Source organism: Bombus bifarius, unplaced genomic scaffold (assembly GCF_011952205.1).
Source record: "Bombus bifarius isolate JDL3187 unplaced genomic scaffold, Bbif_JDL3187 scf7180000008000, whole genome shotgun sequence".
NCBI classification, from domain to species: Eukaryota; Metazoa; Arthropoda; class Insecta; order Hymenoptera; family Apidae; genus Bombus; species Bombus bifarius.
This window is the reverse complement of record NW_022884379.1, coordinates 2,222,175-2,238,277: the sequence shown is the minus strand read 5'-3', so window position 1 is coordinate 2,238,277 and position 16,103 is coordinate 2,222,175. Positions and strand designations below refer to the sequence as shown.

The 16,103-nt window shown below is 35.9% G+C and overlaps 1 protein-coding gene across 1 annotated transcript in view; it reads right to left on the bottom strand.

Annotated features, from left to right (window-relative positions):
* The window catches only part of LOC117206261 (small conductance calcium-activated potassium channel protein-like), a gene marked incomplete at its 3' end in the record, with an annotated part of 194,225 nt that overhangs the window by 148,073 nt on the left and 30,049 nt on the right, over nt 1-16,103 (bottom strand). The window lies entirely within an intron of this gene.

Here is a 16,103-nt window from a genome sequence, read left to right as displayed (position 1 = left end):
CCGTTTCAAATTTGCATCTGTGAAAATAAAAAATTCCATCCCAAAGATATGCGCAATTTTGTTCATCGTTTGTGCTATATCGCTGAACGTGGAAGAGGATGGTGTGTCGATTAGAGAATCAATTCGTGTTGAATCGACAGAAATTTTTATAACATCGGTCGTTGATATTTTATTTCATAACTGCATATCGAAATAAAACATCATATACACTCGTGAATAATAATAACAATAATAATAATGATAATATAAGCGAGGAATAATATCTCAATTCGACATTTGAAACATAGGAATTTCAATTTTCTAATTTTACAATCCTTAGAATCCTTCTTTTCATAATTTTATACAATTCTATGGTCGGTTGACCTGTAATGTATCTGCAAATTTTCATTTACGTTTTACTGTAAGAGACATTGTGCTGACGACGAACGTGCACGTTGCATTTAATGCAAATCGAGCAAACCTACAGACGTCTTTGGAAGATGAAATACATCCTCTAGCCGAAACACTAGGAAATCTCATTATACACGACGTAAAATTAATTGGACAACTCGAGGACCGTTTGCAATGCTACATATAGTACAATAAGGCAAACACACAGCTGAATTACATTCTTGTCTCTATCCTTCTTATCCCAAGCGTTTGAAGTCAATTTGTTTGAAATATCAAAACGAGCGTTTACCAACAACAAAATCACGAAAACAAGCGCTTGAAGGAAATTTATTTGAAATATCGAGATAAGCATTTTCAAGAAGCGATGCGAACATCCGTGAACACGAGTCTTGTTGTCCTCGTGCTTTTCATCAACAGCTATCGATGATCGAATTCGTTAACTCTAGATCACGGGAATCTCTGTTCTCTTCGGACGACGTCACTTATATACCGTTATTTCGGGAACGTACCGTGGCGAAGTCTTTAAATAACAATCGGAGTGAAGTGACGTAAGTCAACTGACATCGTGTAATGACACGTGGCGCGTTTACGTACTAGCAAACGTTCCGCGGAACTAAACGTGACGAAACGATTTTCGCGACAGCCAACCTCCAAGCCTTTGATTATGTTCCAACAAGTTATCGCTTCGGCTTGCTTGTCCATTTTCTCTAAAAACCTCCATCCTTCACGTTGAAACGAGACATTCGAAAGGTGTTAAGTTTTGGGATACGTTTCTTTGCAACCTCGTGGAGGAAGTTGGAATCGTTTGTGACGAGACAAAATTACCCTTATTCTTTCTGAACTAAGCGTAAAGTATCTTAACTATCGTATTTCTTACCAGGCAATTTTGTAGAGTTTAGAAATGAACTCTAACAGCTGAGAAATAATAATAGGAACAAATTTTCTATCTACCTTCGCTTTTTGTATATTTCCATTCTATTTTTATATTTTTATTGTATTATTATTTTTAAGCTACTGTATTTTTTAGTATGATGTTAATTTTATAAAACGTAAGAATAAATTCTGGGAACCGGAAAATAATGATAAATACAAATCTGCCTCATTCTCTTTTGTATTTACATATATTCTATTTATATTTTTATTTATTCTTCTAAAACGTTATATCTTTCTCATGAATCAGCTTTACAGCATTTATGAATAAATTTTGGAAATTGTAAAATATAATATCGAGTATCAATTTTCTGTCTTCATTTTTCTTTGTATTCAAAGGTTCTTATCCTGACAAGAGTAAAATAAAAATTAATATGGAGTATAGTACTATTTCGTTATATTTTTTTTCAGATAATGCTGTAGTCATCTACAACAACGATGCCATTCAACCATTGTTTCCATTCTTCGAATATTTATAAACCGCAAATGGCATTATACGACCGTGTTCCATCGACCGGTCCATTCATTCTTCCGAATTTCTCAACATTGTTTCATCAAGTGTTTTCTCGTTCGTTTTGGCTCGCGTTCAACCTCGTTGATCTCGTTATTTTTCAAAGTTTATCGAGCATCGTCGCTGACGATCCAATTGGTTTATTCATTCTACTACGTAAATGATCGTGGTTCTTGAACTTTGTCGTTTTTCATTGTGAAATTGAAGAAATGAACATTCTTTTTAAAGGAATTTGGAAAAAATTTCTTCCCGCATTTTTGCGAAAAATAGTAATTATTAGATGTGATTATATGTGTGCGAAGGATCATCTATAGTCTCTGAAATTAAAAACGGAAGATAGATTTGCTACATATTAATATATTTGTTGCTATTAAAACACCGGTTGCTTTCACAAAATATTTTATCGGAATGACTCGTCTATTAATAGCCGTAAAGGTATTCGAACGTTTTTCAGTGGCGAAGTTTCACTCTGAACAGCGCGGCGCAGGGTCAATTAAATTCGAAGTGCCAATAGATGCAGTTGCGTAGAGTTCGCAAACAAAACGAGAAAACCCTGGGATCCTACGAAAGATGATTTAGAAGCGGTTCGACTCCGAAATTACCATCCCATAAGCGCTACAAGCATGCAAATTCCTTTGCTTTATAATCGTCATTCAAGATCAACTTCATTCTTCTTTAACTTTATGACTCGTTGTTAGACCTATTATTCGTATGCTTCTAAAGATGCTTCAAAATGCTTCAAAATGGAATTGAAAGCGATAATTTACAATTGAACGCGGAGCGAATTCTCTAAGGGATCGTTTAAGCTTGAGAGTCGCTTACACTGGCAACTCGTCAAGTAGAAAGACACCATAAAGTAACAGTGTTTACGTCATGTATCTGTTCGCGATGCAATATCCATTGGTTAGCGGAGGCTTTCGCGAACATTTGATTTTACGATCCTGAACGTTTCTCTTGGGCTTATAAATAGGGATAGGGATGAAATTTCTGAGAATGTTTTATCATCCGGATCCTGGGCTTGCGTATAAAAATAGACAATCTCTCGGCTGCGTGGCGCTTTTATGCGCTGTAATAGCATTACCATCGTTGAATCGCTACACGTATCACAGCAGAAGAGTAGCTGTTACCAATGGAACTGCGGCTGAGTGCGACACGCGTTGCACCGGTATCGTTTTCTCTCGTTTCGAATCTACTAACACGATAGGAAAGACTTTTCCTGATAAACGAAAGTCAAGTTCCACCTCGTGCCCTTATTTTCTTTAATATTTCTCTTTTTCACTTTATTGAGATAACAGCTAAAGTGTAATTTTACATCGCCGAGATAAAATACTCTTCCTAAATGGAAGTTTTTAAACAGCTTTTTCAGAATAAACATTCGTCGCGCAAATGTAACATGTACTTTTATGAAATGCTACATCGTACAAATTTTTACCAAAAATTTTGTTGATACATAAAATGTAAACTAAAATAGCATTACGCTCTGACCGGAAATTTCCAACAGCCACCATATATAGAATCATAATTCTCTTTTAATTAAAGTCAACATTATATTTGTCAAAATCATCTGCAACAACAAACCGCTTAAAATTTGTTATTTTGACGAATTGGATAATTTTCTATTATTACAGTAATATATGGCAAACTTCCAATTACCATGAAGTTATACTATATCATTTTTAACTTCCATCATCCTTAGCAAGAATATCCCTGGGAACCAGTTCCTCAATCTTAAAATTAGAATATGCAAAACAAGCTTCTCGATGGGAGAGCTCGTTCTCGAGCGAGTCGACGCTCGAAAGGTTAACTCGGGTAGGACGAGTCGGGGTGGTTTCATCCCTCGTGAAATGTCCAGCAGGTTTGACGACGAGTCCGTGGCATCTGTACGAAAAACCGACGTGTATCATAAACGAACTGTTCGCCCATAAATACCGTGAAAATTCACTTTGAGACAAATATCTCACCCGCGTAATTTTTATTAATGGCTTGACCCCTCAAGCACGACCACGCGCGTTCGCTTCTCAACGAAACTTATCATCCGCTGCATTTTCTCTTTCGCTTGGGACCAAGCGAATTTCGAGTTTGCACTCAGCTGTGTTGAACGAACAACGATGGTCCGCTGGTCAAAGCTCGATAACCTTGTTCGTATAGCCGAGATTGCATACATTTTTTCACGAAGACGCTCATCGGTTTAGCACCACTGGTAAATCTCGTTGACTCATCGATATACCCCAAGAGGGTATGGTTGACGTTCATCGAGGTTTGGATGGATCAAAGAACGTCTCGAGGGTGAATCTAGGTCGCTCGGTGAAATCTGAATTACCAAGCCATTGGTCAAGCTCCTCCTTCTCTGTCTGTCTTCTGGGTTTACAGTTTTTGTCTCTCATCGTTTTTTTTTTGTCTCCTTTCCTCCTTTCACTATTTTTATTTCTTTTATTTTTTTTCCTTACTTTTTATTGCTCCTTTGTTTGCGATGGTTGAGTTTCCAACGTTGAAACGTGGTATCGCCCGGGGACGTTTTAAGCGTCCAGGACTCTAATTCTTGTTGCGACATCTCGTCGCCGGAATTCTCTGTCCCTGGCCAGTATGCTACTTTACATTTCTTCCCACGAGGTTTTCACCCTCGAGCCTATTGGGTAAAAGTCCTTTTATTTCCCTCCTATTTCTTTTTCCATATGATTGACCATATTTTTCAACTTTTTCGGACAATTTTAAATATCGATTGAGTACACATATGTATATAGGTTGGTGTGACCCTCGTGGGTGCTATTAAAACGAGATAATCCTTCGAACATCGAAGCGTCGACGTGACTTACAATTTCAACCCTCGCTTTATGTGCCTTGAATTGCGTGGGATGCCTGTTACATAGCCTAAAGTGATAAATAGGGCGGCAGAAATGTTTCGAACTTGTATGGAAAACTTTCGAACGTTTCGTATTGAAGCCAGGTCTCGATTCAGATAGACCGATGCATTTATTGTTCGATATATTGTGCTCAAATAATACCTATGCGAAATTTTGTTCAAAATTATTAATTTTTTGCGAGGGCATTGGATTTTGTATATTTTTTTATGTTTACATTCTTTTATGTTTACGTTTTACGTTACGTTATGTCTATGTTTCGTGTATTTACGTTCTTTAGATTATTTCCAATCGATTCGTGTTTTTCCATCGTTGAAAAATTGATTGAGTTGGGAAAAAGGTGTGACAGTATAACGTGAATGTGTGAGGGACTCGGAAGGAAAGTACAAGCGTGGAAATATTCCATTTGAAAAAACTGTGTGTAAAGAAAATAACGTTGTAAAGAAAAGTCTATATGAATCGTTCAGCAACCACACTGATCAACGCCACAAATTGAAAAGTGAAGAAGAATGAAAAATATAAACGTTTTTAAAGTTACATTAAAATTTATGCTTTGTGGATTTAATAAAATAATAAAATAATAAAATTAAAAATAGGAACTGACGGAAGCAAGTCGTTTGATTCTTGAGAATCGAATGTGAATTAATATACTGTATAATGAAATTGACAAATTTATAAAATGTTACAAATACCAAAAGGGACATTAGTTATCACTATTATTATGGAAAAATATTTATACTATTCTTTCTCCAAATAAATGCAGCCTCATTTAACAAAAACGCTTATTCACTACCTACTTTTTTTAAAAGCCCGTTCATATGTACGTGATTTTTATCTCGGCTTTATGCTAAAACTTTCTTACAACGTTAAAAGTGTTCTTATTTCCTAAAACGAGAGCGAAGTTGGGATATAAAAGTTCGCAGTCAAGTTATGTATGTCCCAGCGTAATTTTTATCAAAAGGTTGATAAGAAAAAAGAAATATAAAAGTTTAAGTTAAGAACGATAAAAAGTGTAGCATAAGTTTTTGACGAGGTAAAATATGTGACTTCCGTTTGAAGTTTATTCGGTTACAAGTCGCTCGTTTGGCTCACGAGCGAGAAAATTGACGATCGTTTCACAGTTTGAACGTCGACAAAGTTTTCCTTCTTCGTAGCGTTTTAGCGGTTTACCTGTCACGGCAATGCAGTACATATAGCTTCATCGTCCAAGCTTCCGGTCGCCTTTTCGTCGACCACCTTGAATTTAGAATTGATATTCAACATCACGATGAAATTTTCTGGAAAGTTTCCATCCCAGCTCGGAAACATGCTAACTTACGTATAAACGTTTTAACCGAACTTACAATTGCATTTCCCTTCCACGTGGCTGGAATTCTCACGTCCTCTTTCCATTTTCGGAATAGATTCGTCACTTAATATGGAGAAATGTCACGTCATCCTTTTTCCTTTTCCCTTTGACGTGATAAAACTATCGTTTGCGATTAAAATTCAAGAATAGCGGAATATTACTCAAATGTAAAAATAAAGAAAGGTTACCATTTGTTTCCACCTTTGGAATAGATTTTCCCCGCATCTTCATCGATAACGAAGAAACACGGTAATGCAATCTTACGTTATTCGATAACCACAGAACCACAATAATTTCAGATAAAGTCACGATATCCTCTGAAACACGTAATTTTCACTTTTTCTTTTCCCAACACAATAAAACAATCACCTCTCGATATATAATTTAAGAACAGTGGGATACTGCTCAACAGGAGAAAGATTACACAGAACGGTAAAGTGGAAGAAAGGTGCAACTATTTCGCAGTTTGAAACCCTCTGATTGTTAAAAGATTAATAATTTCGCTTTTTACTTGAATTTGTATCTCTTTTTGAACGTGTCCATTAAGCGAAAAACAAGTTTCCTGTCCGTGAAAGATACATTTACATACATAACATCGTGCTCCGTTTCGCCGTTACCATTTCCAGACGATCGTTTTTACGGTAAAACGCGCGCATACTACTATCCAATCGTATTCAAATTAACGATTTCGAACCAGCTATCCATCCATTGCTCTTTCAAACGTATCGGCCAGCTGGTGAACAGATATACAGGGTGCCCCAGCAGTTATGGTATAATTGACAATGAAAAAAAAAATCGAAAATATAAAGTAACATTTTTTCGTATGGTATTTCGTTTCTGGGCAAATCGTAAATTAAATTCAATTTTATTGGAAACGAAGCGCAGCATGAAAAAGTTTTATTTTATTTTCTCTTTGTATGTTTTCACGTAGAAAACAGCACCTTGTTGATTATACCATGGTTACTAGGGAACACTCTATATAGCGATCCAAAGTGACGCCAAAGTTCCGTTACCTGGTCGTCCATTAAATCGGTTGTCTTTGCTTCCCTTTTCTTCGATCATTGACATCTCTATTCTTCTGCTACACTGAAGAAAACATTTGTGTGAACATTTGTGTTACGAACAGAATGAGGTGAATCGTCTTTGAACGAGGAAGAGCTTCGATTCAAAGAAAGCGTCGAATCGTGCCTCGGGCATTATTATTGAAGATGGGAAGGCGTGGAAGCTACAAGAGGACCATGGAATAATGCCAAATGTTTAATGCAGGCCTGTAGTCGCGTTTCTTTTTTATTTTTTACGGCGACAATTCAAATCTATGATTGCTTTAAATGTCTACAGGCTGATTTATTCGCTATGTCTTCGTCGTCGAATTAACGTCAGGGAAAAATATATAGCAACCCAGGTCGTGAATAAATTATCTGAGTTTCTTTTATACAAATCACTTTGTTAAATAGACTTTTCTCTTAGACCGAATATAAAGTAAGCTTTTCTTTTCTTATATATAATAACCAATTTTTATAATTATTCCTTATAGTTCAGATTTTCGATCAATTTTCCCATGAAACAGAATGTACCTTCTAATTCAACTTATAAGTAGAATTAACGCTACATTCAACCATACAATCTCAAAGATTAATCTCATTTTTGTGGAGTAATTCCATGTTCCCAGCTAGGTAATAGCGCAATCTCTCGTTTATCTACAAGCAAACATACTTTGCTTATCCAGTTCCACGGTTATTCCTTACAAAGAACATCGATAAAACTACAGAGAAACGCACGGAGTATAAAGTCGGCGGAGAGCGAAACGTTAGATCAGATCACGAGACGCTGAAATGCCTCCTCCTTGTTGAAACCGTTTATCCAAATCGCCTTTTTACGTTAACAGAGGTCGAGCATTCCGTGTCACGCCAAGCCACTTCGCACGTGTACACGAGCGCGTATTTGATCTGTCTGCGAATAAATAGAGGGATCGCCTTTCGAACGGACCGGGCAATAAGTCTTTTCAAGAAGTTGCTCCGGTTTGTCGGATTGAATTCTACGGGATTAATGCAAGTCGGTTCAATCGCCAAGAACTAAATCCAATCAAACCACTCCCTCTACCGTTCTGTTTGCCGGTCAATCGGGAAAAAGCTTCTCCAAGGGTGGACGAGGAACGAAAGGGAACGATGATCGGTGTTTAGAATGCGATTCAGAATGGTCAAACGCGAGTCGATCGAGTAAAAGCGAAAAATGACACCGACTAATAATTACTGTCAACCCCGAAATGGATATTTGAGCGATTGTTGATAATGATTGGGAAGTAATTACGAGTTCATTTTTCGGATGATTGGTTATCGAAATAAGTAGACTACGGATTTTTATGCATTTGTAGGAAATTTTTGAAGATGTAAAATTACACAGAATGTTCATAGAAAAATATATAAAATATTCAGAATATAGTGCTTTCTGTGATATGTGATAGGTAAAACAATTTCCTAGAGATTCTATTTTCTTTCTTTTTTATTACATTCTCAAAAATATAAATTTGCATTAAAAAGTCTAACGATGAGAAATAATGAAATATTACGTTGTTCAATACGACAAATAAGCAATGTAATGGAAGATTATAATTTCATTAAATAATAGATTATTTTACTGAGTAACCGATTATTTCTCTTGATAATTTCTTGCTATTTGTTCATGATTGTTCAGATAGCTTCATGATTGTTTTTGTAAAAATTTCTTGGTTTTAACAATGAACGAACTAGTTAATTTACTCGTGGAAATACAAGATATTCAGAACTTTGTCGAATATTGCAAGATTCAAAGAGTACGTCGGGTAAATTAAACTTTCCGAACTCGAATCCTCCGATGCTCGTACGAACGTCAAAGTAACCACGATCCACTATGTAATTATAATCCTTTCTCGTAGCAGAGACCTTTTACTTTTGACGATAACACGCGAGCTTCGATGGACACCGTTTCGTATCGTCATAATTTCACAAGGAAAAATGAGAACCAGCTATCTAGTTTCCTTTGACGAAACGCTTCGAGCTGACGGCAAGTTAATTCAAAGTTTTCATTACGAAATTTTTCTTGTCCCACTAAACAAATGTCCACAGTTTAATGTGGCGATCGACCATCAGTCAGAAAAAACTAGACCAATCTGTTTTGCGTGGATAACGCGATACAATTTACTGACCCATTTTTTCCTTTCGTGATACTCGTCATGTTATTTATATTGCCTGCTAAAACTTAAAGTAATATAAATAGCATGACGAACATCACGAGCTGAAAGAATGAGTTTAAAGATTATTATTCTCGAACATAATTCTTTACTAAAATAGGACAGTCTTTATTGAAATAAAATCACGATTATTAGATTGTATGTAGATGTTTATGCATTTATGAGAAATCTAGAGCTATGAAAATACACAGTATGGACATAATATGAGTTATCTCGAAACATATTGTCTCGTTACTATCAAAAACGTTAAATTAAGTTCGCTGCTCTCAATATTTATTAAAATTTTCCACGTTAACGCCAATAACGCAATTTCCGCTTTAGTTCATGTTTGAATAAAACATGAAATAAATTAATCATTCGCTAAAGAACCTACTATGATCGATGCACTGTGCCATTTTCTCAATAGCATTAGTACAATAAATTTTCGCGAGAAGAATTTATTGTAGCAAGCAGGTGGTCCGATAGTCAACAAAGGAAGCGGCATAGAATATTCGTTGAACGATTAATTTCACCAGAATACACACTAGGCGGTTATGTATCGATAAATCGATGAAAATTACCTAGTTGAAAATTTCATGGAGATCCCAGCCATTGAAAAGAACAGCCATCGAAGCATGCGAATTCAATTGGTAACTTACGTGTTTCGCCTAGCGGATCGATGTTCGCTCATTGCGATTGATAGTTCTCAAAATTGGAACGTGATTTATACGAGAAATCTGCATGCGTTTCAATGGAATCTTAAAATGTAGGATGGAAATGCAGTTTCTCTAAAATTGAATGCTCTCGGCATTAAAATCACGGACGATAAAATTATAATAATCGTAATAAAATTACGACTACAGCATAAATGTAACATAAAGTAAATATAAGTATCGAAATTAACAAACATACATAATACGTTCTCTGTTTATTGTACTTAACGTTCCGATCTTTGAAATTTACGTTATCAGACAGATGTTCATATACTTATGGGGAATTTAAATGCAAAAATATAGAAAACGTTAAAAACGAAGCAGATACTTATCGTAATATTTAAAAAATAAGACAAACTTAGATACCTACCTACTTTTTAACTGTGCGCAGTAAAATATGAATTTACATAGACATTCACAGTGTATACGTATACCATTTCAATGTCACAATTGCAAAACCGAAAGGTAGAAATGAATCATTGTAGCCATACAGAAAATTTCAGAGAGAGTATCTCAAAATAATGCCTTTTCATAGAGACATTCGATTACTCATATAAAATATTATTCTATTCGCGTTAGTTTGATCGTCCCTGTTTATTGTACAATGTAATAAAAGCCACTAAACCTTTCATCGCACCTTGATTCAAAATCATTCACGCAAAGGTTTCTGAAAATACATTTTCCAATAGATTCGTCGAAGCAGCGGAGAAAATAGAACGCTACCAGGAACAGTTCGCAAGCCTTCATCTCTCTCTTTCTTTTTCTATCTTTCTCTCTCGCTCACACACTTTATCTATGACACGGTGCACACAGTGAAAATAAAAAAACGCGTGATTCGATGTATCTCTGACTTCGCATACCGTTTATTCCACGACAGAGCAAAAGCCGCGGTACAAGTCGCGCGGAATGATTTGCATAAAAAATCAATCTAGATAAAAAATCGTTCTAGTAACGTCTCTACAGCGAGTTGAGCTAATTATACTCGTAAAAGGAGTAACGATTTAATCACTGTCGCATTTATAAAACAAAACAACAGTCGTTAGCCGATCAAAACACGCGTTACCCTCAAGAAACTTGCCAGAGCGAAACTGTAGAACCGTGAAAATAATTGTAAGCAACCCTCGTTTGTTTGCTGCCCTTCCAGTATAGTAGAAGGACAAACACTACCGTAGTAGAACTGCGTCAAAAAGGAAAGAGGGTAGAAAGGAACGGAAAACTGCATAGAAAGTTCCCACGAAACGACTAGCATAACGAATTGACAAGGAACTTTTATTCCTAACTCCAACAGAATCTCCTTCGTGGAGCGGCGAGCAAGAACAAAGGCGTTTCGTGTGGCGAGAATAAGAAGAAACGAGCCACCCTTTACGATTTCCACGTCTCTTTCTGCCACCTCGCGGTTTCTCTTACACGTGTTTTGTACACGAGGCACGAGGCTTTGAGGCGTCGCGACCGATGTTGGTTTGCTAAGCCAACGCAAGGAAAATTCGTGTTAAGAAGCCAGCCGAAAGCGCATTTTCACGGCGACCGGCGGGCCTTGCAACCGTGGAATTTCACCAGGTCGACTGAAATATTTATATTCTCGTTTGCCCGGGCCGGTACGGGGCAACGAAATTTTTTATAACACGGACCGAGGTAAGAAGAGAACACGAGGTCATTGAAAAGGAAAACCACACGGCAATCCGTCCTGCCCCTGAATGTTTCACATATCGCGTCACGAAACTACGAATTAAGAACGTCGGTATCCAATTCTGGTAACCAGAGAATAATTAAAGAAGAAGATACAGTACATTATGGAAGATATCGTGGATTTGGTTGGAAAGAAATTGGATGCGTCTAACTCTAAAGCTTTTCATTCTAATTTGATAATTACATAATTTGGTGAGTTTATCAATTTTGACTGTTTAAATCATCTTTCTTTAAAGCTTTGTTTTAATGACGAAGTTTATCACTAAAATAGGAAATCAGTAAGGGCAAGCTCGAGAGATTAACGTACTTTTTTGGAAATTTATTGAACATAGAAATGATATTTGAATGTTATCAAAAAGTGCATAGCATTTACGAAGAACTATTTTTAAAAATCGAGGGGCGAGTTTATTCATACACATAGAGAATTGTACGTTCCAGTTTTTTAAATTGAAGGATTTGGAAAAACAATTGATTTTTTATGAAGCGCTTGATTGATTTATGCTATCGTTCTGTTCCTATTTTAATAAAACTATAATATATGAAGAGAGTTTCTGTATCGAATAACTTCTGACCTTTTACCGCCAAGTTCTTCAAATAATATTGAAACAAGAATAAATATTCTTTCAATACTTGCAAAGCTTTTCAATTGTTTAAATATGAAATGTTACATATTGATACTTCATCGTGAATTTTTAGAGGAAATTTGTAGAAAATGTAGAAAAATATGATTCGGCTAATATTTAAACATACAATGCATGTGTATCATCAATCACCGCTATTATTAAGAATGTATTACACAAATTGCCTATCGAACGTCGATCAATTATTGACCGTTGTTGAAATATTCAAATCGCTATTCAATCTAATATCATAAATCATGTTTTAAAAATACCTAACTTCCATCGAAGTAATTGCTCGAGAGAAAGACACACTGTAACATACTATAATCTCATTTGCAAATAACGTGAAAAATCCTATTATTCGAATAGGAATTGTGTTCAAAATTTCAATATATTTTTCACAACTATACCAAGCATAGCTAGATTTGAAAATTAAGCTAAAGTAAGTTTTACAACTGACAAGTCAACTGATTATCTTATCTAGTAGAAAATTTTTAAATTATGAAAAGCCTGTAAACAGTAAACTCGTAACTTGTGGATTCACTAACGCTCTTAATACCTAAATTATTCTACAAGAAAATCCTAATGATACTTACTCAACAACATATAATTTCATCAAAAGCTCATATCGTACTGCACCTTTTTATATTGCAGTGATCATTTGAAGGAACAAAACATCGACAATGGACACTAGACGTTTCTATCTTGCAACAAAGTGAACAGAAAGTCGATAAAACCAGTACGTGCAACTTCGTGACGAGGTAATAGTACATATATACATATAAATGTATAATTTGTGCAGGAATAAATAACTTGAGCCTCGGTCAATCTACTTTCTATACACGCGATCCCAATATATATTTCGGAAAATACGCTTCGATCACGATCCTATTTTCCGAATTCCATCTGTTGCAGAAATTTTCCTATGATGCCAAGAACAATTTACAAAATTAGGGAAGAAATATTACAGAATTTACATAATCCTAATCTATTTGAAACACCCACATTCAGTACTTCGTGTATTAATAGAAATACGACATTGAAAGTATTCGTGGAAAAACTATTTTCCATTTCTAATCGTACCAATCCACAAGTTGAAATTTCCCTTAAAGACAAAACTCACGAGCCAGGTATCGATAATTGGCGGCATGGGATATCTGTAACGGAATAATTGTATCTTTCTATAGGAAGTTTCCTATATCAAAAATTACGTAAAATTTCTCATATAAATTTACCTGTATGAAAATTATTCAAATTCTCTACAGTCGTACAAAATTTTTGTGGTGACTGAAAAGAACTATTTAATTATAATTTAACGATTTTACTAATACGCTAATTAGTTATTTCGAAATGATAGGGTTGACTGCTCTAATTTTCTGAAATAACTTAACGTACACAAACTACGAACTTATCATAGGAACGTGCGCGTAGGAAAGGTGCACAAAGTGCATAAAGTAGGATGTGATTATATTAAGAAACACGGTGCGGAACTCGTAGGAAGGAAAATCTACCCAGGAATGTAATTCCTCGATGCATCAACTCCCAAGAAGCAAAATTTCACCGGATATTCGCTCAAGATTTCTTTCATTCGTAAATTTCCACGAACTTATCCAAGTCCTTGTTGTACATTGCGTTCGAAACGTAAGTATCCCACGCGAGTAATTTATAGCGAGAAAATGTGAAAGAATTCAGGTCGGAACAGTCACGTTGAATTAAAAACCTACGAACGTGTAACAAAAGTAAGCAAAATGAAAGGCAGAAGCGATCGTGAATCAAAGTAAAGAATCTAAAAGGGAACTGGGACGAAAGGGAAATATGTATATCAGAGCGTAACCCTCGTCGATGCAAAGGGGAAGCCATCGAATCAAGTTGTTCGGCCTTCAAACGGACACCTCGCGAGACGAAAGAAGCTTAAACACAGCGCTGACACAAACGCGAAAACAGGGAGTGACCGACCGTAGAGACAAAGTGAAACCGATGGTGGAAGACAAAAGCGAACGTTTAAAGGGGAGCTGGAACTGTCTGATAAACAGGGAAATCCGCGTGTCTCGTTGAAAACCGTCATTACGAGAGCAAAACATCGAAATCACCTCAGTTAACCGCGCAAACTGTACTTTTGGGGAAAGTTCGTTCGACAATATTGGGTTGCGTTAATCTGGGAAAAGATGTAACAGCTTTCTCTCTTTCCCATCTTTCCTCCCTTCTCTCTTGGGCCTCTTGCCGCGCTAATAAGCGACGTTTCCCCCAACTGCTACGGCAAAAGTGATTCCCTACTTTAATCGGACGACGCTTCATGTAGGTCAACCGAGGAAGTCGTTCTCTGACGAGTGCACATCGCTAATCGAAGCTTCTTTTTTAATTGGGTCCAATTGATCTCTTCTCGGAAGCAAACACGTGATCTGATATCGATCCTAAACGCTTCGGCGCTATAATTTTGTTCTCTCGTCTCAAGAGCGAACGAACTTCCCTACCCTTTCGACGATAAGCCGAGGAAATCTCCTTTTTTATAAATTATGCAAACGAAGAAGGAAAAATGGAGAACAAAAGTGGAAGATAAATGTAATGGAAAGATGGAAGAGAAAGGGACAACACTATGGCTATAATTCCGAACGTTCTGGCAAATATTAACGTTCTGAATAATTAGTCAAAACAATAAAATATACACTTTCTTATAAGAGCGGCCATATAAAAGCAGTTTTACTTGACTTTTATGTACATGTTATGTGTGTTATATAAAACATTTCGAAAGTTCATTGGAACTGTAATAATCGTAATATTGGTAAAATTTCAAATCAATCTGAAAATGTATAACATGTAAGAAATGTATGTGCATATAGAAATTAGAAAATATTTAATATATTTAGCAAAAAATAAATAAGATCGTAGGAATGATAGAAATGTGTGTAACGTAATCGGTGAACATATGGTTTACCCAACGATGTTTGCTAATCACTTTTTAGATTTCATTTTTATCGACCACGAAGGCTAACAATGTTGCACGTCATTGGCGTCTATCTTCCTTTTGCGTTCAATATAAGCTCGAAAGAGCTAATACCTGATGATTGGACTGTTTCATTCGAAACTTCTGAATAAACGATTTGTTTATGTCGGATTTGTCAATAGTGAATTATCTTTTACCGGTTATTGAATAGGGCAACAGATAGAAATGACAGTGCGTCAAGCCTGTCGTTTGTATTTCGCGGTATCTTGAGCGGCAGCTTGTTCGTGATATTGATTTATGGCTGCTTAATAGTCAAATCCAATTGTAGTGTGCGCGTCAAAATTTGATCATAAAATCCCAATACTGCTAATTCTTTTTTTTGTATTCTGATAAAAATTATTTCACTAAAGAAATTCGTTTCACAAAAAAAAAAAAAAAAAGAAAAAGGGGGAAAAATATGTAGATTAGTTTTGTATCAATTTAATCTAAAAGCTAAATGAAATAAATAGACTCAAAGCAAATCAAATTTTCGACCCTGTAAATTGCAAAAAAAGACCTCGACGATAAAGAAATACATAACTAGCTTCTAAATCACTTATTCTGAATTCTTCGATATTTTATATTTGTACAGTCCAAATAGATACCTATACCAAAGTTAACGATAATTCCAATTATAAATCTGCAGGTATTAGTCCAGTTTTAAACAATGCCGTATCTCGGTGAACTACGTATTTTATTGATTCCCAATGTCATACGATACCAGGTACTTGCATGAATATCTCAACGGTCGTAAATCAGCTTTCCCTGAGTTCGCAAACAGACAAACGATCGACAAGTTGAATAGAAAAACGTGCCCTCGAACGTCGTGGAATTCCGCAAGCCGAGTCAAGATATTTCGACT